Below are 22,387 nucleotides of genomic sequence, written 5' to 3'. Positions count from 1 at the left end.
TGAAATCTGTTTCCTGCAATTCTGCCTTGCTTTCAAATCCTCTTCGTTGCCTTCCCTCAATATATTTGTGGACGAGAGTTATCATTTCTAAGTCTCCAGGTTTGTGAATTGCAGTGCCCCTGAGCTCCATTATTCAACTCGCTTTCTTGGGAGCTGGCCGCAAAAGCGCAGGATTGCTTCAGGCCGTATTCTGGTTCTTGTCGGCGGGCTGAGCCTGTGGGTAATTCTTCTTCCTGATGGGAAAATAGAGTGACCTGTGCCTGTCCCTACACTTAGAGCTAGTCTCTCATTGGCTCCCCCTCTTCCCGTGCATCCTCAGGACAAATTGCAACCTGTACGGAACAGGAGGATAAAGGTGCTGATTCTCCAAGGAGGGAGATTGCTAGTAAAGCGGCTGGAATGGCGAACCGGAACACAAGGAGATGAGAAATGAGGTGCGTTTTAGAAACCTTTCCCGATCACACGGTGTACCATCTTCGGGGTTTCTCATGCATGTTTTCAAGGTAGGACGATGCCCTTGAACCTGGAGATTTGGGACCCATGGGATGGGTACCACGCTATATTACTTTAAAGGGTCTGCGTTTGCTCACCCAACCTCACCAAACCTCTCAGCCCCAAGAGTGTCCACCCTTATGTCTCAATCAGCTGTGGGTCTAGATATGGTCAATCCAGGTGGCATCACAGCCCCTGAACGAATTTTGTAAGAATTTCTCTCTCTTTCACTGTCTTTGTTTCACGGGTTTTTAAAAGTAATTGATTTTTATAATGGGGTTTAGCTGCTTTTCACTGCTGTGTTTATGCCGCTTTACACCCACTTGACTCACTTACAGAGAGATATCAATACATAGGTTTTAAGATTATTACTAGTCAGATATATTATTGGGCGGTGAATAGGGGGTGTTGAGTCCAGTTCACTGAGCAAGGAGTAGGTCTTGTCTATTACATATTGGGTTCATGGAATGGTATCTGAGCTAATTTGAAACCCTTGTTTTATGCATCACCCCACCTCACCTTTCCCGTTAAGCAGCCATAGTCTGTTTTCTAAACGTGTGACTCTGTTCTGTTTTGTAATTCAGTTCAAGGGTAGCGGTTTTTACATTCCCTCTCTAAGTGATATCTCATGATAAGTGTCTTTTTCTGTGGGACTTATTTCACTTAGAATCGTCATACCTAAATCCACTCATCATGCTGCTACTAGCCTTATGACATTGATTTCATGGCTGAGTGATATTCCATTGTACATAAGGACCACAACTTCTTTATCCATTCTTCTCTTTCCTGGGATATTTAAGGTGTAACGAAGTGGAGGTTCTTGTCAACAGAGTAGCCCAAAACTTTGGGGTGCCTGTGTCTTGCTGATTTTTAGTTTTCCCAATTTATACGCCCATGAGTGGAAGTGCCCTATGCTCTCTAAGCTGAGTTTTATAGATGTTTCAGGACACACCGTACACTTCTCTAGAGTGGCTTTTGGCAATTTACATCCCGCCCATCAGCGTAGCAAGGCTCCTATTTCTCCATGGCCTGTCCTGCATTTCTGGTTTTGACACTTTATTCAGCATGGCCCTTTTGACCGATGGGAAGCGAGACTTCTTTGTAGCGCTGAATTGCCTTTCCAGGTTGCTTGGTTGGCCAAAAAGGGCGTATGCGTTTTTTCCTGAATATATTCAGGAAAAAACGCATACGCCCTTTCTGGCTAAGGGCATCATTGTCAAGGTTTTGCCGCTTTTCCTGTGCTTTAAAGGCGATTCGAATCTACCTCCTGAAATCTGTTTCCTGCAATTCTGCCTTGCTTTCAAATCCTCTTTGTTGCCTTCCCTCAATATATTTGTGGACGAGAGTTATCATTTCTAAGTCTGCAGGTTTGTGAATTGCAGTGCCCCTGAGCTCCATTATTCAACTCGCTTTCTTGGGAGCTGGCCGCAAAAGCGCAGGATTGCTTCAGGCCGTATTCTGGTTCCTGGCGGCAGGCTGAGCCTGTGGTTAATTCTTCTTCCTGATGGGAAAATAGAGTGACCTGTGCCTGTCCCAACACCTAGAGCTAGTCTCTCATTGGTTCCCCCTCTTCCCGTGCATCCTCAGGACAAATTGCAACCTGTACGGAACAGGAGGATAAAGGTGCTGATTCTCCAAGGAGGGAGATTGCTAGGAAAGCGGCTGGAATGGCGAACCGGAGCACAAGGAGATGAGAAATGAGGTGCGTTTTAGCAACCTTTCCCGATCACACGGTGTACCATCTTCGGGGTTTCTCATGCATGTTTTCAGTGTAGGACGATGCCCTTGAACCTGGAGATTTGGGACCCATGGGATGGGTAGTACCACGCTATATTACTTTAAAGGGTCTGCGTTTGCTCACCCAACCTCACCAAACCTCTCAGCCCCAAGAGTGTCCACCCTTATGTCTCAATCAGCTGTGGGTCTAGATATGGTCAATCCAGGTGGCATCACAGCCCCTGAACGAATTTTCTAAGAATTTCTCTCTCTTTCACTGTCTTTGTTTCACGGGTTTTTAAAAGTAATTGATTTTTATAATGGGGTTTAGCTGCTTTTCACTGCTGTGTTTATGCCGCTTTACACCCACTTGACTCACTTACAGAGAGATATCAATACATAGGTTTTAAGATTCTTACTAGTCAGATATATTCTTGGGTGGTGAATAGGGGGTGTTGAGTCCAGTTCACTGAGCAAGGAGTAGGTCTTGTCTATTACATATTGGGTTCATGGAATGGTATCTGAGCTAATTTGAAACCCTTGTTTTATGCATCACCCCACCTCACCTTTCCCGTTAAGCAGCCATAGTCTGTTTTCTAAACGTGTGACTCTGTTCTGTTTTGTAATTCAGTTCAAGGGTAGCGGTTTTTACATTCCCTCTATAAGTGATATCTCATGATAAGTGTCTTTTTCTGTGGGACTTATTTCACTTAGAATCGTCATACCTAAATCCACTCATCATGCTGCTACTAGCCTTATGACATTGATTTCATGGCTGAGTGATATTCCATTGTACATAAGGACCACAACTTCTTTATCCATTCTTCTCTTTCGTGGGATATTTAAGGTGTAACGAAGTGGAGGTTCTTGTCAACAGAGTAGCCCAAAACTTTGGGGTGCCTGTGCCTTGCTGATTTTTAGTTTTCCCAATTTATACGCCCATGAGTGGAAGTGCCCTATGGTCTCTAAGCTGAGTTTTTTAGATGTTTCAGGACACACCGTACACTTCTCCAGAGTGGATGTTGGCAATTTACATCCCGCCCATCAGCGTAGCAAGGCTCCCATTTCTCCATGGCCTGTCCTGCATTTCTGGTTTTGACACTTTATTCAGCATGGCCCTTTTGACCGATGGGAAGCGAGACTTCTTTGTAGCGCTGATTTGCCTTTCCAGGTTGCTTGGTTGGCCAAAAAGGGCGTATGCGTTTTTTCCTGAATATATTCAGGAAAAAACGCATACGCCCTTTTTGGCCAAGGGCATCATTGTCGCGGTTTTGCCGCTTTTCCTGTGCTTTAAAGGCGATTCGAATCTTCCTCCTGAAATCTGTTTCCTGCAATTCTGCCTTGCTTTCAAATCCTCTTCGTTGCCTTCCCTCAATATATTTGTGGACGAGAGTTATCATTTCTAAGTCTCCAGGTTTGTGAATTGCAGTGCCCCTGAGCTCCATTATTCAACTCGCTTTCTTGGGAGCTGGCCGCAAAAGCGCAGGATTGCTTCAGGCCGTATTCTGGTTCTTGTCGGCGGGCTGAGCCTGTGGGTAATTCTTCTTCCTGATGGGAAAATAGAGTGACCTGTGCCTGTCCCTACACTTAGAGCTAGTCTCTCATTGGCTCCCCCTCTTCCCGTGCATCCTCAGGACAAATTGCAACCTGTACGGAACAGGAGGATAAAGGTGCTGATTCTCCAAGGAGGGAGATTGCTAGTAAAGCGGCTGGAATGGCGAACCGGAGCACAAGGAGATGAGAAATGAGGTGCGTTTTAGAAACCTTTCCCGATCACACGGTGTACCATCTTCGGGGTTTCTCATGCATGTTTTCAAGGTAGGACGATGCCCTTGAACCTGGAGATTTGGGACCCATGGGATGGGTACCACGCTATATTACTTTAAAGGGTCTGCGTTTGCTCACCCAACCTCACCAAACCTCTCAGCCCCAAGAGTGTCCACCCTTATGTCTCAATCAGCTGTGGGTCTAGATATGGTCAATCCAGGTGGCATCACAGCCCCTGAACGAATTTTGTAAGAATTTCTCTCTCTTTCACTGTCTTTGTTTCACGGGTTTTTAAAAGTAATTGATTTTTATAATGGGGTTTAGCTGCTTTTCACTGCTGTGTTTATGCCGCTTTACACCCACTTGACTCACTTACAGAGAGATATCAATACATAGGTTTTAAGATTATTACTAGTCAGATATATTATTGGGCGGTGAATAGGGGTTGTTGAGTCCAGTTCACTGAGCAAGGAGTAGGTCTTGTCTATTACATATTGGGTTCATGGAATGGTATCTGAGCTAATTTGAAACCCTTGTTTTATGCATCACCCCACCTCACCTTTCCCGTTAAGCAGCCATAGTCTGTTTTCTAAACGTGTGACTCTGTTCTGTTTTGTAATTCAGTTCAAGGGTAGCGGTTTTTACATTCCCTCTCTAAGTGATATCTCATGATAAGTGTCTTTTTCTGTGGGACTTATTTCACTTAGAATCGTCATACCTAAATCCACTCATCATGCTGCTACTAGCCTTATGACATTGATTTCATGGCTGAGTGATATTCCATTGTACATAAGGACCACAACTTCTTTATCCATTCTTCTCTTTCCTGGGATATTTAAGGTGTAACGAAGTGGAGGTTCTTGTCAACAGAGTAGCCCAAAACTTTGGGGTGCCTGTGTCTTGCTGATTTTTAGTTTTCCCAATTTATACGCCCATGAGTGGAAGTGCCCTATGCTCTCTAAGCTGAGTTTTATAGATGTTTCAGGACACACCGTACACTTCTCTAGAGTGGATTTGGCAATTTACATCCCGCCCATCAGCGTAGCAAGGCTCCTATTTCTCCATGGCCTGTCCTGCATTTCTGGTTTTGACACTTTATTCAGCATGGCCCTTTTGACCGATGGGAAGCGAGACTTCTTTGTAGCGCTGAATTGCCTTTCCAGGTTGCTTGGTTGGCCAAAAAGGGCGTATGCGTTTTTTCCTGAATATATTCAGGAAAAAACGCATACGCCCTTCCTGGCTAAGGGCATCATTGTCAAGGTTTTGCCGCTTTTCCTGTGCTTTAAAGGCGATTCGAATCTACCTCCTGAAATCTGTTTCCTGCAATTCTGCCTTGCTTTCAAATCCTCTTTGTTGCCTTCCCTCAATATATTTGTGGACGAGAGTTATCATTTCTAAGTCTGCAGGTTTGTGAATTGCAGTGCCCCTGAGCTCCATTATTCAACTCGCTTTCTTGGGAGCTGGCCGCAAAAGCGCAGGATTGCTTCAGGCCGTATTCTGGTTCCTGGCGGCAGGCTGAGCCTGTGGTTAATTCTTCTTAGTAATGGGAAAATAGAGTGACCTGTGCCTGTCCCAACACCTAGAGCTAGTCTCTCATTGGTTCCCCCTCTTCCCGTGCATCCTCAGGACCAATTGCAACCTGTACAGAACAGGAGGATAAAGGTGCTGATTCTCCAAGGAGGGAGATTGCTAGGAAAGCGGCTGGAATGGCCACCCGGAGCACAAGGAGATGAGAAATGAGGTGCGTTTTAGAAACCTTTCCCGATCACACGGTGTACCATCTTCGGGGTTTCTCATGCATGTTTTCAGTGTAGGACGATGCCCTTGAACCTGGAGATTTGGGACCCATGGGATGGGTAGTACCACGCTATATTACTTTAAAGGGTCTGCGTTTGCTCACCCAACCTCACCAAACCTCTCAGCCCCAAGAGTGTCCACCCTTATGTCTCAATCAGCTGTGGGTCTAGATATGGTCAATCCAGGTGGCATCACAGCCCCTGAACGAATTTTCTAAGAATTTCTCTCTCTTTCACTGTCTTTGTTTCACGGGTTTTTAAAAGTAATTGATTTTTATAATGGGGTTTAGCTGCTTTTCACTGCTGTGTTTATGCCGCTTTACACCCACTTGACTCACTTACAGAGAGATATCAATACATAGGTTTTAAGATTCTTACTAGTCAGATATATTCTTGGGTGGTGAATAGGGGGTGTTGAGTCCAGTTCACTGAGCAAGGAGTAGGTCTTGTCTATTACATATTGGGTTCATGGAATGGTATCTGAGCTAATTTGAAACCCTTGTTTTATGCATCACCCCACCTCACCTTTCCCGTTAAGCAGCCATAGTCTGTTTTCTAAACGTGTGACTCTGTTCTGTTTTGTAATTCAGTTCAAGGGTAGCGGTTTTTACATTCCCTCTCTAAGTGATATCTCATGATAAGTGTCTTTTTCTGTGGGACTTATTTCACTTAGAATCGTCATACCTAAATCCACTCATCATGCTGCTACTAGCCTTATGACATTGATTTCATGGCTGAGTGATATTCCATTGTATATAAGGACCACATCTTCTTTATCCATTCTTCTCTTTCCTGGGATATTTAAGGTGTAACGAAGTGGAGGTTCTTGTCAACAGAGTAGCCCAAAACTTTGGGGTGCCTGTGTCTTGCTGATTTTTAGTTTTCCCAATTTATACGCCCATGAGTGGAAGTGCCCTATGCTCTCTAAGCTGAGTTTTTTAGATGTTTCAGGACACACCGTACACTTCTCCAGAGTGGCTGTTGGCAATTTACATCCCGCCCATCAGCGTAGCAAGGCTCCCATTTCTCCATGGCCTGTCCTGCATTTCTGGTTTTGACACTTTATTCAGCATGGCCCTTTTGACCGATGGGAAGCGAGACTTCTTTGTAGCGCTGATTTGCCTTTCCAGGTTGCTTGGTTGGCCAAAAAGGGCGTATGCGTTTTTTCCTGAATATATTCAGGAAAAAACGCATACGCCCTTTTTGGCCAAGGGCATCATTGTCAAGGTTTTGCCGCTTTTCCTGTGCTTTAAAGGCGATTCGAATCTACCTCCTGAAATCTGTTTCCTGCAATTCTGCCTTGCTTTCAAATCCTCTTCGTTGCCTTCCCTCAATATATTTGTGGACGAGAGTTATCATTTCTAAGTCTGCAGGTTTGTGAATTGCAGTGCCCCTGAGCTCCATTATTCAACTCGCTTTCTTGGGAGCTGGCCGCAAAAGCGCAGGATTGCTTCAGGCCGTATTCTGGTTCCAGGCGGCAGGCTGAGCCTGTGGTTAATTGTTCTTCCTGATGGGAAAACAGAGTGACCTGTGCCTGTCCCAACACCTAGAGCTAGTCTCTCATTGGTTCCCCCTCTTCCCGTGCATCCTCAGGACCAATTGCAACCTGTACGGAACAGGAGGATAAAGGTGCTGATTCTCCAAGGAGGGAGATTGCTAGGAAAGCGGCTGGAATGGCGAAGCGGAGCACAAGGAGATGAGAAATGAGGTGCGTTTTAGAAACCTTTCCCGATCACACGGTGTACCATCTTCGGGGTTTCTCATGCATGTTTTCAAGGTAGGACGATGCCCTTGAACCTGGAGATTTGGGACCCATGGGATGGGTACCACGCTATATTACTTTAAAGGGTCTGCGTTTGCTCACCCAACCTCACCAAACCTCTCAGCCCCAAGAGTGTCCACCCTTATGTCTCAATCAGCTGTGGGTCTAGATATGGTCAATCCAGGTGGCGTCACAGCCCCTGAACGAATTTTGTAAGAATTTCTCTCTCTTTCACTGTCTTTGTTTCACGGGTTTTGAAAAGTAATTGATTTTTATAATGGGGTTTAGCTGCTTTTCACTGCTGTGTTTATGCCGATTTACACCCACTTGACTCACTTACAGAGAGATATCAATACATAGGTTTTAAGAGTCTTACTAGTCAGATATATTCTTGGGCGGTGAATAGGGGGTGTTGAGTCCAGTTCCCTGAGCAAGGAGTAAGTCTTGTGTATTACATATTGGGTTCATGGAACGGTATCTGAGCTAATTTGAAACCCTTGTTTTATGCATCACCCCACCTCACCTTTCCCGTTAAGCAGCCATAGTGTGTTCTCTAAACGTGTGACTCTGTTCTGTTTTGTAATTCAGTTCAAGGGTAGCGGTTTTTACATTCCCTCTATAAGTGATATCTCATGATAAGTGTCTTTTTCTGTGTGACTTATTTCACTTAGAATCGTCATACCTAAATCCACTCATCATGCTGCTACTAGCCTTATGACATTGATTTCATGGCTGAGTGATATTCCATTGTATATAAGGACCACATCTTCTTTATCCATTCTTCTCTTTCCTGGGATATTTAAGGTGTAACGAAGTGGAGGTTCTTGTCAACAGAGTAGCCCAAAACTTTGGGGTGCCTGTGTCTTGCTGATTTTTAGTTTTCCCAATTTATACGCCCATGAGTGGAAGGGCCCTATGCTCTCTAAGCTGAGTTTTTTAGATGTTTCAGGACACACCGTACACTTATCCAGAGTGGCTGTTGGCAATTTACATCCCGCCCATCAGCGTAGCAAGGCTCCCATTTCTCCATGGCCTGTCCTGCATTTCTGCTTTTGACACTTTATTCAGCATGGCCCTTTTGACCGATGGGAAGCGAGACTTCTTTGTAGCGCTGATTTGCCTTTCCAGGTTGCTTGGTTGGCCAAAAAGGGCGTATGCGTTTTTTCCTGAATATATTCAGGAAAAAACGCATACGCCCTTTTTGGCCAAGGGCATCATTGTCAAGGTTTTGCCGCTTTTCCTGTGCTTTAAAGGCGATTCGAATCTACCTCCTGAAATCTGTTTCCTGCAATTCTGCCTTGCTTTCAAATCCTCTTCGTTGCCTTCCCTCAATATATTTGTGGACGAGAGTTATCATTTCTAAGTCTGCAGGTTTGTGAATTGCAGTGCCCCTGAGCTCCATTATTCAACTCGCTTTCTTGGGAGCTGGCCGCAAAAGCGCAGGATTGCTTCAGGCCGTATTCTGGTTCCAGGCGGCAGGCTGAGCCTGTGGTTAATTCTTCTTCCTGATGGGAAAATAGAGTGACCTGTGCCTGTCCCAACACCTAGAGCTAGTCTCTCATTGGTTCCCCCTCTTCCCGTGCATCCTCAGGACAAATTGCAACCTGTACGGAACAGGAGGATAAAGGTGCTGATTCTCCAAGGAGGGAGATTGCTAGTAAAGCGGCTGGAATGGCGAACCGGAGCACAAGGAGATGAGAAATGAGGTGCGTTTTAGAAACCTTTCCCGATCACACGGTGTACCATCTTCGGGGTTTCTCATGCATGTTTTCAGTGTAGGACGATGCCCTTGAACCTGGAGATTTGGGACCCATGGGATGGGTAGTACCACGCTATATTACTTTAAAGGGTCTGCGTTTGCTCACCCAACCTCACCAAACCTCTCAGCCCCAAGAGTGTCCACCCTTATGTCTCAATCAGCTGTGGGTCTAGATATGGTCAATCCAGGTGGCATCACAGCCCCTGAACGAATTTTGTAAGAATTTCTCTCTCTTTCACTGTCTTTGTTTCACGGGTTTTTAAAAGTAATTGATTTTTATAATGGGGTTTAGCTGCTTTTCACTGCTGTGTTTATGCCGCTTTACACCCACTTGACTCACTTACAGAGAGATATCAATACATAGGTTTTAAGATTCTTACTAGTCAGATATATTCTTGGGTGGTGAATAGGGGGTGTTGAGTCCAGTTCACTGAGCAAGGAGTAGGTCTTGTCTATTACATATTGGGTTCATGGAATGGTATCTGAGCTAATTTGAAACCCTTGTTTTATGCATCACCCCACCTCACCTTTCCCGTTAAGCAGCCATAGTGTGTTTTCTAAACGTGTGACTCTGTTCTGTTTTGTAATTCAGTTCAAGGGTAGCGGTTTTTACATTCCCTCTCTAAGTGATATCTCATGATAAGTGTCTTTTTCTGTGGGACTTATTTCACTTAGAATCGTCATACCTAAATCCACTCATCATGCTGCTACTAGCCTTATGACATTGATTTCATGGCTGAGTGATATTCCATTGTACATAAGGACCACAACTTCTTTATCCATTCTTCTCTTTCCTGGGATATTTAAGGTGTAACGAAGTGGAGGTTCTTGTCAACAGAGTAGCCCAAAACTTTGGGGTGCCTGTGTCTTGCTGATTTTTAGTTTTCCCAATTTATACGCCCATGAGTGGAAGTGCCCTATGCTCTCTAAGCTGAGTTTTTTAGATGTTTCAGGACACACCGTACACTTCTCTAGAGTGGTTTTTGGCAATTTACATCCCGCCCATCAGCGTAGCAAGACTCCTATTTCTCCATGGCCTGTCCTGCATTTCTGGTTTTGACACTTTATTCAGCATGGCCCTTTTGACCGATGGGAAGCGAGACTTCTTCGTAGCGCTGAATTGCCTTTCCAGGTTGCTTGGTTGGCCAAAAAGGGCGTATGCGTTTTTTCCTGAATATATTCAGGAAAAAACGCATACGCCCTTTCTGGCTAAGGGCATCATTGTCAAGGTTTTGCCGCTTTTCCTGTGCTTTAAAGGCGATTCGAATCTACCTCCTGAAATCTGTTTCCTGCAATTCTGCCTTGCTTTCAAATCCTCTTTGTTGCCTTCCCTCAATATATTTGTGGACGAGAGTTATCATTTCTAAGTCTGCAGGTTCGTGAATTGCAGTGCCCCTGGGCTCCATTATTCAACTCGCTTTCTTGGGAGCTGGCCGCAAAAGCGCAGGATTGCTTCAGGCCGTATTCTGGTTCCTGGCGGCAGGCTGAGCCTGTGGTTAATTCTTCTTCCTGATGGGAAAATAGAGTGACCTGTGACTGTCCCAACACCTAGAGCTAGTCTCTCATTGGTTCCCCCTCTTCCCGTGCATCCTCAGGACCAATTGCAACCTGTACGGAACAGGAGGATAAAGGTGCTGATTCTCCAAGGAGGGAGATTGCTAGTAAAGCGGCTGGAATGGCGAACCGGAGCACAAGGAGATGAGAAATGAGGTGCGTTTTAGAAACCTTTCCCGATCACACGGTGTACCATCTTCGGGGTTTCTCATGCATGTTTTCAGTGTAGGACGATGCCCTTGAACCTGGAGATTTGGGACCCATGGGATGGGTAGTACCACGCTATATTACTTTAAAGGGTCTGCGTTTGCTCACCCAACCTCACCAAACCTCTCAGCCCCAAGAGTGTCCACCCTTATGTCTCAATCAGCTGTGGGTCTAGATATGGTCAATCCAGGTGGCATCACAGCCCCTGAACGAATTTTCTAAGAATTTCTCTCTCTTTCACTGTCTTTGTTTCACGGGTTTTTAAAAGTAATTGATTTTTATAATGGGGTTTAGCTGCTTTTCACTGCTGTGTTTATGCCGCTTTACACCCACTTGACTCACTTACAGAGAGATATCAATACATAGGTTTTAAGATTCTTACTAGTCAGATATATTCTTGGGTGGTGAATAGGGGGTGTTGAGTCCAGTTCACTGAGCAAGGAGTAGGTCTTGTCTATTACATATTGGGTTCATGGAATGGTATCTGAGCTAATTTGAAACCGTTGTTTTATGCATCACCCCACCTCACCTTTCCCGTTAAGCAGCCATAGTCTGTTTTCTAAACGTGTGACTCTGTTCTGTTTTGTAATTCAGTTCAAGGGTAGCGGTTTTTACATTCCCTCTCTAAGTGATATCTCATGATAAGTGTCTTTTTCTGTGGGACTTATTTCACTTAGAATCGTCATACCTAAATCCACTCATCATGCTGCTACTAGCCTTATGACATTGATTTCATGGCTGAGTGATATTCCATTGTACATAAGGACCACAACTTCTTTATCCATTCTTCTCTTTCGTGGGATATTTAAGGTGTAACGAAGTGGAGGTTCTTGTCAACAGAGTAGCCCAAAACTTTGGGGTGCCTGTGCCTTGCTGATTTTTAGTTTTCCCAATTTATACGCCCATGAGTGGAAGTGCCCTATGGTCTCTAAGCTGAGTTTTTTAGATGTTTCAGGACACACCTTACACTTCTCCAGAGTGGCTGTTGGCAATTTACATCCCGCCCATCAGCGTAGCAAGGCTCCCATTTCTCCATGGCCTGTCCTGCATTTCTGGTTTTGACACTTTATTCAGCATGGCCCTTTTGACCGATGGGAAGCGAGACTTCTTTGTAGCGCTGATTTGCCTTTCCAGGTTGCTTGGTTGGCCAAAAAGGGCGTATGCGTTTTTTCCTGAATATATTCAGGAAAAAACGCATACGCCCTTTTTGGCCAAGGGCATCATTGTCGCGGTTTTGCCGCTTTTCCTGTGCTTTAAAGGCGATTCGAATCTTCCTCCTGAAATCTGTTTCCTGCAATTCTGCCTTGCTTTCAAATCCTCTTCGTTGCCTTCCCTCAATATATTTGTGGACGAGAGTTATCATTTCTAAGTCTGCAGGTTTGTGAATTGCAGTGCCCCTGAGCTCCATTATTCAACTCGCTTTCTTGGGAGCTGGCCGCAAAAGCGCAGGATTGCTTCAGGCCGTATTCTGGTTCTTGTCGGCGGGCTGAGCCTGTGGGTAATTCTTCTTCCTGATGGGAAAATAGAGTGACCTGTGCCTGTCCCTACACTTAGAGCTAGTCTCTCATTGGCTCCCCCTCTTCCCGTGCATCCTCAGGACAAATTGCAACCTGTACGGAACAGGAGGATAAAGGTGCTGATTCTCCAAGGAGGGAGATTGCTAGTAAAGCGGCTGGAATGGCGAACCGGAGCACAAGGAGATGAGAAATGAGGTGCGTTTTAGAAACCTTTCCCGATCACACGGTGTACCATCTTCGGGGTTTCTCATGCATGTTTTCAGTGTAGGACGATGCCCTTGAACCTGGAGATTTGGGACCCATGGGATGGGTAGTACCACGCTATATTACTTTAAAGGGTCTGCGTTTGCTCACCCAACCTCACCAAACCTCTCAGCCCCAAGAGTGTCCACCCTTATGTCTCAATCAGCTGTGGGTCTAGATATGGTCAATCCAGGTGGCATCACAGCCCCTGAACGAATTTTGTAAGAATTTCTCTCTCTTTCACTGTCTTTGTTTCACGGGTTTTTAAAAGTAATTGATTTTTATAATGGGGTTTAGCTGCTTTTCACTGCTGTGTTTATGCCGCTTTACACCCACTTGACTCACTTACAGAGAGATATCAATACATAGGTTTTAAGATTCTTACTAGTCAGATATATTCTTGGGTGGTGAATAGGGGGTGTTGAGTCCAGTTCACTGAGCAAGGAGTAGGTCTTGTCTATTACATATTGGGTTCATGGAATGGTATCTGAGCTAATTTGAAACCCTTGTTTTATGCATCACCCCACCTCACCTTTCCCGTTAAGCAGCCATAGTGTGTTTTCTAAACGTGTGACTCTGTTCTGTTTTGTAATTCAGTTCAAGGGTAGCGGTTTTTACATTCCCTCTCTAAGTGATATCTCATGATAAGTGTCTTTTTCTGTGGGACTTATTTCACTTAGAATCGTCATACCTAAATCCACTCATCATGCTGCTACTAGCCTTATGACATTGATTTCATGGCTGAGTGATATTCCATTGTACATAAGGACCACAACTTCTTTATCCATTCTTCTCTTTCCTGGGATATTTAAGGTGTAACGAAGTGGAGGTTCTTGTCAACAGAGTAGCCCAAAACTTTGGGGTGCCTGTGTCTTGCTGATTTTTAGTTTTCCCAATTTATACGCCCATGAGTGGAAGTGCCCTATGCTCTCTAAGCTGAGTTTTTTAGATGTTTCAGGACACACCGTACACTTCTCTAGAGTGGTTTTTGGCAATTTACATCCCGCCCATCAGCGTAGCAAGGCTCCTATTTCTCCATGGCCTGTCCTGCATTTCTGGTTTTGACACTTTATTCAGCATGGCCCTTTTGACCGATGGGAAGCGAGACTTCTTTGTAGCGCTGAATTGCCTTTCCAGGTTGCTTGGTTGGCCAAAAAGGGCGTATGCGTTTTTTCCTGAATATATTCAGGAAAAAACGCATACGCCCTTTCTGGCTAAGGGCATCATTGTCAAGGTTTTGCCGCTTTTCCTGTGCTTTAAAGGCGATTCGAATCTACCTCCTGAAATCTGTTTCCTGCAATTCTGCCTTGCTTTCAAATCCTCTTTGTTGCCTTCCCTCAATATATTTTTGGACGAGAGTTATCATTTCTAAGTCTGCAGGTTCGTGAATTGCAGTGCCCCTGAGCTCCATTATTCAACTCGCTTTCTTGGGAGCTGGCCGCAAAAGCGCAGGATTGCTTCAGGCCGTATTCTGGTTCCTGGCGGCAGGCTGAGCCTGTGGTTAATTCTTCTTCCTGATGGGAAAATAGAGTGACCTGTGACTGTCCCAACACCTAGAGCTAGTCTCTCATTGGTTCCCCCTCTTCCCGTGCATCCTCAGGACCAATTGCAACCTGTACGGAACAGGAGGATAAAGGTGCTGATTCTCCAAGGAGGGAGATTGCTAGTAAAGCGGCTGGAATGGCGAACCGGAGCACAAGGAGATGAGAAATGAGGTGCGTTTTAGAAACCTTTCCCGATCACACGGTGTACCATCTTCGGGGTTTCTCATGCATGTTTTCAGTGTAGGACGATGCCCTTGAACCTGGAGATTTGGGACCCATGGGATGGGTAGTACCACGCTATATTACTTTAAAGGGTCTGCGTTTGCTCACCCAACCTCACCAAACCTCTCAGCCCCAAGAGTGTCCACCCTTATGTCTCAATCAGCTGTGGGTCTAGATATGGTCAATCCAGGTGGCATCACAGCCCCTGAACGAATTTTGTAAGAATTTCTCTCTCTTTCACTGTCTTTGTTTCACGGGTTTTTAAAAGTAATTGATTTTTATAATGGGGTTTAGCTGCTTTTCACTGCTGTGTTTATGCCGCTTTACACCCACTTGACTCACTTACAGAGAGATATCAATACATAGGTTTTAAGATTCTTACTAGTCAGATATATTCTTGGGTGGTGAATAGGGGGTGTTGAGTCCAGTTCACTGAGCAAGGAGTAGGTCTTGTCTATTACATATTGGGTTCATGGAATGGTATCTGAGCTAATTTGAAACCGTTGTTTTATGCATCACCCCACCTCACCTTTCCCGTTAAGCAGCCATAGTCTGTTTTCTAAACGTGTGACTCTGTTCTGTTTTGTAATTCAGTTCAAGGGTAGCGGTTTTTACATTCCCTCTCTAAGTGATATCTCATGATAAGTGTCTTTTTCTGTGGGACTTATTTCACTTAGAATCGTCATACCTAAATCCACTCATCATGCTGCTACTAGCCTTATGACATTGATTTCATGGCTGAGTGATATTCCATTGTACATAAGGACCACAACTTCTTTATCCATTCTTCTCTTTCGTGGGATATTTAAGGTGTAACGAAGTGGAGGTTCTTGTCAACAGAGTAGCCCAAAACTTTGGGGTGCCTGTGCCTTGCTGATTTTTAGTTTTCCCAATTTATACGCCCATGAGTGGAAGTGCCCTATGGTCTCTAAGCTGAGTTTTTTAGATGTTTCAGGACACACCTTACACTTCTCCAGAGTGGCTGTTGGCAATTTACATCCCGCCCATCAGCGTAGCAAGGCTCCCATTTCTCCATGGCCTGTCCTGCATTTCTGGTTTTGACACTTTATTCAGCATGGCCCTTTTGACCGATGGGAAGCGAGACTTCTTTGTAGCGCTGATTTGCCTTTCCAGGTTGCTTGGTTGGCCAAAAAGGGCGTATGCGTTTTTTCCTGAATATATTCAGGAAAAAACGCATACGCCCTTTTTGGCCAAGGGCATCATTGTCGCGGTTTTGCCGCTTTTCCTGTGCTTTAAAGGCGATTCGAATCTTCCTCCTGAAATCTGTTTCCTGCAATTCTGCCTTGCTTTCAAATCCTCTTCGTTGCCTTCCCTCAATATATTTGTGGACGAGAGTTATCATTTCTAAGTCTGCAGGTTTGTGAATTGCAGTGCCCCTGAGCTCCATTATTCAACTCGCTTTCTTGGGAGCTGGCCGCAAAAGCGCAGGATTGCTTCAGGCCGTATTCTGGTTCTTGTCGGCGGGCTGAGCCTGTGGGTAATTCTTCTTCCTGATGGGAAAATAGAGTGACCTGTGCCTGTCCCTACACTTAGAGCTAGTCTCTCATTGGCTCCCCCTCTTCCCGTGCATCCTCAGGACAAATTGCAACCTGTACGGAACAGGAGGATAAAGGTGCTGATTCTCCAAGGAGGGAGATTGCTAGTAAAGCGGCTGGAATGGCGAACCGGAGCACAAGGAGATGAGAAATGAGGTGCGTTTTAGAAACCTTTCCCGATCACACGGTGTACCATCTTCGGGGTTTCTCATGCATGTTTTCAGTGTAGGACGATGCCCTTGAACCTGGAGATTTGGGACCCATGGGATGGGTAGTACCACGCTATATTACTTTAAAGGGTCTGCGTTTGCTCACCCAACCTCACCAAACCTCTCAGCCCCAAGAGTGTCCACCCTTATGTCTCAATCAGCTGTGGGTCTAGATATGGTCAATCCAGGTGGCATCACAGCCCCTGAACGAATTTTGTAAGAATTTCTCTCTCTTTCACTGTCTTTGTTTCACGGGTTTTTAAAAGTAATTGATTTTTATAATGGGGTTTAGCTGCTTTTCACTGCTGTGTTTATGCCGCTTTACACCCACTTGACTCACTTACAGAGAGATATCAATACATAGGTTTTAAGATTCTTACTAGTCAGATATATTCTTGGGTGGTGAATAGGGGGTGTTGAGTCCAGTTCACTGAGCAAGGAGTAGGTCTTGTCTATTACATATTGGGTTCATGGAATGGTATCTGAGCTAATTTGAAACCCTTGTTTTATGCATCACCCCACCTCACCTTTCCCGTTAAGCAGCCATAGTGTGTTTTCTAAACGTGTGACTCTGTTCTGTTTTGTAATTCAGTTCAAGGGTAGCGGTTTTTACATTCCCTCTCTAAGTGATATCTCATGATAAGTGTCTTTTTCTGTGGGACTTATTTCACTTAGAATCGTCATACCTAAATCCACTCATCATGCTGCTACTAGCCTTATGACATTGATTTCATGGCTGAGTGATATTCCATTGTACATAAGGACCACAACTTCTTTATCCATTCTTCTCTTTCCTGGGATATTTAAGGTGTAACGAAGTGGAGGTTCTTGTCAACAGAGTAGCCCAAAACTTTGGGGTGCCTGTGTCTTGCTGATTTTTAGTTTTCCCAATTTATACGCCCATGAGTGGAAGTGCCCTATGCTCTCTAAGCTGAGTTTTTTAGATGTTTCAGGACACACCGTACACTTCTCTAGAGTGGTTTTTGGCAATTTACATCCCGCCCATCAGCGTAGCAAGGCTCCTATTTCTCCATGGCCTGTCCTGCATTTCTGGTTTTGACACTTTATTCAGCATGGCCCTTTTGACCGATGGGAAGCGAGACTTCTTTGTAGCGCTGAATTGCCTTTCCAGGTTGCTTGGTTGGCCAAAAAGGGCGTATGCGTTTTTTCCTGAATATATTCAGGAAAAAACGCATACGCCCTTTCTGGCTAAGGGCATCATTGTCAAGGTTTTGCCGCTTTTCCTGTGCTTTAAAGGCGATTCGAATCTACCTCCTGAAATCTGTTTCCTGCAATTCTGCCTTGCTTTCAAATCCTCTTTGTTGCCTTCCCTCAATATATTTGTGGACGAGAGTTATCATTTCTAAGTCTGCAGGTTCGTGAATTGCAGTGCCCCTGAGCTCCATTATTCAACTCGCTTTCTTGGGAGCTGGCCGCAAAAGCGCAGGATTGCTTCAGGCCGTATTCTGGTTCCTGGCGGCAGGCTGAGCCTGTGGTTAATTCTTCTTCCTGATGGGAAAATAGAGTGACCTGTGACTGTCCCAACACCTAGAGCTAGTCTCTCATTGGTTCCCCCTCTTCCCGTGCATCCTCAGGACCAATTGCAACCTGTACGGAACAGGAGGATAAAGGTGCTGATTCTCCAAGGAGGGAGATTGCTAGTAAAGCGGCTGGAATGGCGAACCGGAGCACAAGGAGATGAGAAATGAGGTGCGTTTTAGAAACCTTTCCCGATCACACGGTGTACCATCTTCGGGGTTTCTCATGCATGTTTTCAGTGTAGGACGATGCCCTTGAACCTGGAGATTTGGGACCCATGGGATGGGTAGTACCACGCTATATTACTTTAAAGGGTCTGCGTTTGCTCACCCAACCTCACCAAACCTCTCAGCCCCAAGAGTGTCCACCCTTATGTCTCAATCAGCTGTGGGTCTAGATATGGTCAATCCAGGTGGCATCACAGCCCCTGAACGAATTTTGTAAGAATTTCTCTCTCTTTCACTGTCTTTGTTTCACGGGTTTTTAAAAGTAATTGATTTTTATAATGGGGTTTAGCTGCTTTTCACTGCTGTGTTTATGCCGCTTTACACCCACTTGACTCACTTACAGAGAGATATCAATACATAGGTTTTAAGATTCTTACTAGTCAGATATATTCTTGGGTGGTGAATAGGGGGTGTTGAGTCCAGTTCACTGAGCAAGGAGTAGGTCTTGTCTATTACATATTGGGTTCATGGAATGGTATCTGAGCTAATTTGAAACCCTTGTTTTATGCATCACCCCACCTCACCTTTCCCGTTAAGCAGCCATAGTCTGTTTTCTAAACGTGTGACTCTGTTCTGTTTTGTAATTCAGTTCAAGGGTAGCGGTTTTTACATTCCCTCTCTAAGTGATATCTCATGATAAGTGTCTTTTTCTGTGGGACTTATTTCACTTAGAATCGTCATACCTAAATCCACTCATCATGCTGCTACTAGCCTTATGACATTGATTTCATGGCTGAGTGATATTCCATTGTACATAAGGACCACAACTTCTTTATCCATTCTTCTCTTTCCTGGGATATTTAAGGTGTAACGAAGTGGAGGTTCTTGTCAACAGAGTAGCCCAAAACTTTGGGGTGCCTGTGTCTTGCTGATTTTTAGTTTTCCCAATTTATACGCCCATGAGTGGAAGTGCCCTATGCTCTCTAAGCTGAGTTTTTTAGATGTTTCAGGACACACCGTACACTTCTCTAGAGTGGTTTTTGGCAATTTACATCCCGCCCATCAGCGTAGCAAGGCTCCTATTTCTCCATGGCCTGTCCTGCATTTCTGGTTTTGACACTTTATTCAGCATGGCCCTTTTGACCGATGGGAAGCGAGACTTCTTTGTAGCGCTGAATTGCCTTTCCAGGTTGCTTGGTTGGCCAAAAAGGGCGTATGCGTTTTTTCCTGAATATATTCAGGAAAAAACGCATACGCCCTTTCTGGCTAAGGGCATCATTGTCAAGGTTTTGCCGCTTTTCCTGTGCTTTAAAGGCGATTCGAATCTACCTCCTGAAATCTGTTTCCTGCAATTCTGCCTTGCTTTCAAATCCTCTTTGTTGCCTTCCCTCAATATATTTGTGGACGAGAGTTATCATTTCTAAGTCTGCAGGTTCGTGAATTGCAGTGCCCCTGAGCTCCATTATTCAACTCGCTTTCTTGGGAGCTGGCCGCAAAAGCGCAGGATTGCTTCAGGCCGTATTCTGGTTCCTGGCGGCAGGCTGAGCCTGTGGTTAATTCTTCTTCCTGATGGGAAAATAGAGTGACCTGTGACTGTCCCAACACCTAGAGCTAGTCTCTCATTGGTTCCCCCTCTTCCCGTGCATCCTCAGGACCAATTGCAACCTGTACGGAACAGGAGGATAAAGGTGCTGATTCTCCAAGGAGGGAGATTGCTAGTAAAGCGGCTGGAATGGCGAACCGGAGCACAAGGAGATGAGAAATGAGGTGCGTTTTAGAAACCTTTCCCGATCACACGGTGTACCATCTTCGGGGTTTCTCATGCATGTTTTCAGTGTAGGACGATGCCCTTGAACCTGGAGATTTGGGACCCATGGGATGGGTAGTACCACGCTATATTACTTTAAAGGGTCTGCGTTTGCTCACCCAACCTCACCAAACCTCTCAGCCCCAAGAGTGTCCACCCTTATGTCTCAATCAGCTGTGGGTCTAGATATGGTCAATCCAGGTGGCATCACAGCCCCTGAACGAATTTTGTAAGAATTTCTCTCTCTTTCACTGTCTTTGTTTCACGGGTTTTTAAAAGTAATTGATTTTTATAATGGGGTTTAGCTGCTTTTCACTGCTGTGTTTATGCCGCTTTACACCCACTTGACTCACTTACAGAGAGATATCAATACATAGGTTTTAAGATTCTTACTAGTCAGATATATTCTTGGGTGGTGAATAGGGGGTGTTGAGTCCAGTTCACTGAGCAAGGAGTAGGTCTTGTCTATTACATATTGGGTTCATGGAATGGTATCTGAGCTAATTTGAAACCCTTGTTTTATGCATCACCCCACCTCACCTTTCCCGTTAAGCAGCCATAGTCTGTTTTCTAAACGTGTGACTCTGTTCTGTTTTGTAATTCAGTTCAAGGGTAGCGGTTTTTACATTCCCTCTCTAAGTGATATCTCATGATAAGTGTCTTTTTCTGTGGGACTTATTTCACTTAGAATCGTCATACCTAAATCCACTCATCATGCTGCTACTAGCCTTATGACATTGATTTCATGGCTGAGTGATATTCCATTGTACATAAGGACCACAACTTCTTTATCCATTCTTCTCTTTCCTGGGATATTTAAGGTGTAACGAAGTGGAGGTTCTTGTCAACAGAGTAGCCCAAAACTTTGGGGTGCCTGTGTCTTGCTGATTTTTAGTTTTCCCAATTTATACGCCCATGAGTGGAAGTGCCCTATGCTCTCTAAGCTGAGTTTTTTAGATGTTTCAGGACACACCGTACACTTCTCTAGAGTGGTTTTTGGCAATTTACATCCCGCCCATCAGCGTAGCAAGGCTCCTATTTCTCCATGGCCTGTCCTGCATTTCTGGTTTTGACACTTTATTCAGCATGGCCCTTTTGACCGATGGGAAGCGAGACTTCTTTGTAGCGCTGAATTGCCTTTCCAGGTTGCTTGGTTGGCCAAAAAGGGCGTATGCGTTTTTTCCTGAATATATTCAGGAAAAAACGCATACGCCCTTTCTGGCTAAGGGCATCATTGTCAAGGTTTTGCCGCTTTTCCTGTGCTTTAAAGGCGATTCGAATCTACCTCCTGAAATCTGTTTCCTGCAATTCTGCCTTGCTTTCAAATCCTCTTTGTTGCCTTCCCTCAATATATTTGTGGACGAGAGTTATCATTTCTAAGTCTGCAGGTTCGTGAATTGCAGTGCCCCTGAGCTCCATTATTCAACTCGCTTTCTTGGGAGCTGGCCGCAAAAGCGCAGGATTGCTTCAGGCCGTATTCTGGTTCCTGGCGGCAGGCTGAGCCTGTGGTTAATTCTTCTTCCTGATGGGAAAATAGAGTGACCTGTGACTGTCCCAACACCTAGAGCTAGTCTCTCATTGGTTCCCCCTCTTCCCGTGCATCCTCAGGACCAATTGCAACCTGTACGGAACAGGAGGATAAAGGTGCTGATTCTCCAAGGAGGGAGATTGCTAGTAAAGCGGCTGGAATGGCGAACCGGAGCACAAGGAGATGAGAAATGAGGTGCGTTTTAGAAACCTTTCCCGATCACACGGTGTACCATCTTCGGGGTTTCTCATGCATGTTTTCAGTGTAGGACGATGCCCTTGAACCTGGAGATTTGGGACCCATGGGATGGGTAGTACCACGCTATATTACTTTAAAGGGTCTGCGTTTGCTCACCCAACCTCACCAAACCTCTCAGCCCCAAGAGTGTCCACCCTTATGTCTCAATCAGCTGTGGGTCTAGATATGGTCAATCCAGGTGGCATCACAGCCCCTGAACGAATTTTCTAAGAATTTCTCTCTCTTTCACTGTCTTTGTTTCACGGGTTTTTAAAAGTAATTGATTTTTATAATGGGGTTTAGCTGCTTTTCACTGCTGTGTTTATGCCGCTTTACACCCACTTGACTCACTTACAGAGAGATATCAATACATAGGTTTTAAGATTCTTACTAGTCAGATATATTCTTGGGTGGTGAATAGGGGGTGTTGAGTCCAGTTCACTGAGCAAGGAGTAGGTCTTGTCTATTACATATTGGGTTCATGGAATGGTATCTGAGCTAATTTGAAACCCTTGTTTTATGCATCACCCCACCTCACCTTTCCCGTTAAGCAGCCATAGTCTGTTTTCTAAACGTGTGACTCTGTTCTGTTTTGTAATTCAGTTCAAGGGTAGCGGTTTTTACATTCCCTCTCTAAGTGATATCTCATGATAAGTGTCTTTTTCTGTGGGACTTATTTCACTTAGAATCGTCATACCTAAATCCACTCATCATGCTGCTACTAGCCTTATGACATTGATTTCATGGCTGAGTGATATTCCATTG

This window comes from Balaenoptera ricei, chromosome 12 (assembly GCF_028023285.1).
Source record: "Balaenoptera ricei isolate mBalRic1 chromosome 12, mBalRic1.hap2, whole genome shotgun sequence".
Lineage (NCBI taxonomy): Eukaryota > Metazoa > Chordata > Mammalia > Artiodactyla > Balaenopteridae > Balaenoptera > Balaenoptera ricei.
The sequence above is the reverse complement of the archived record's forward strand: the minus strand, read 5'-3'. Positions refer to the sequence as shown.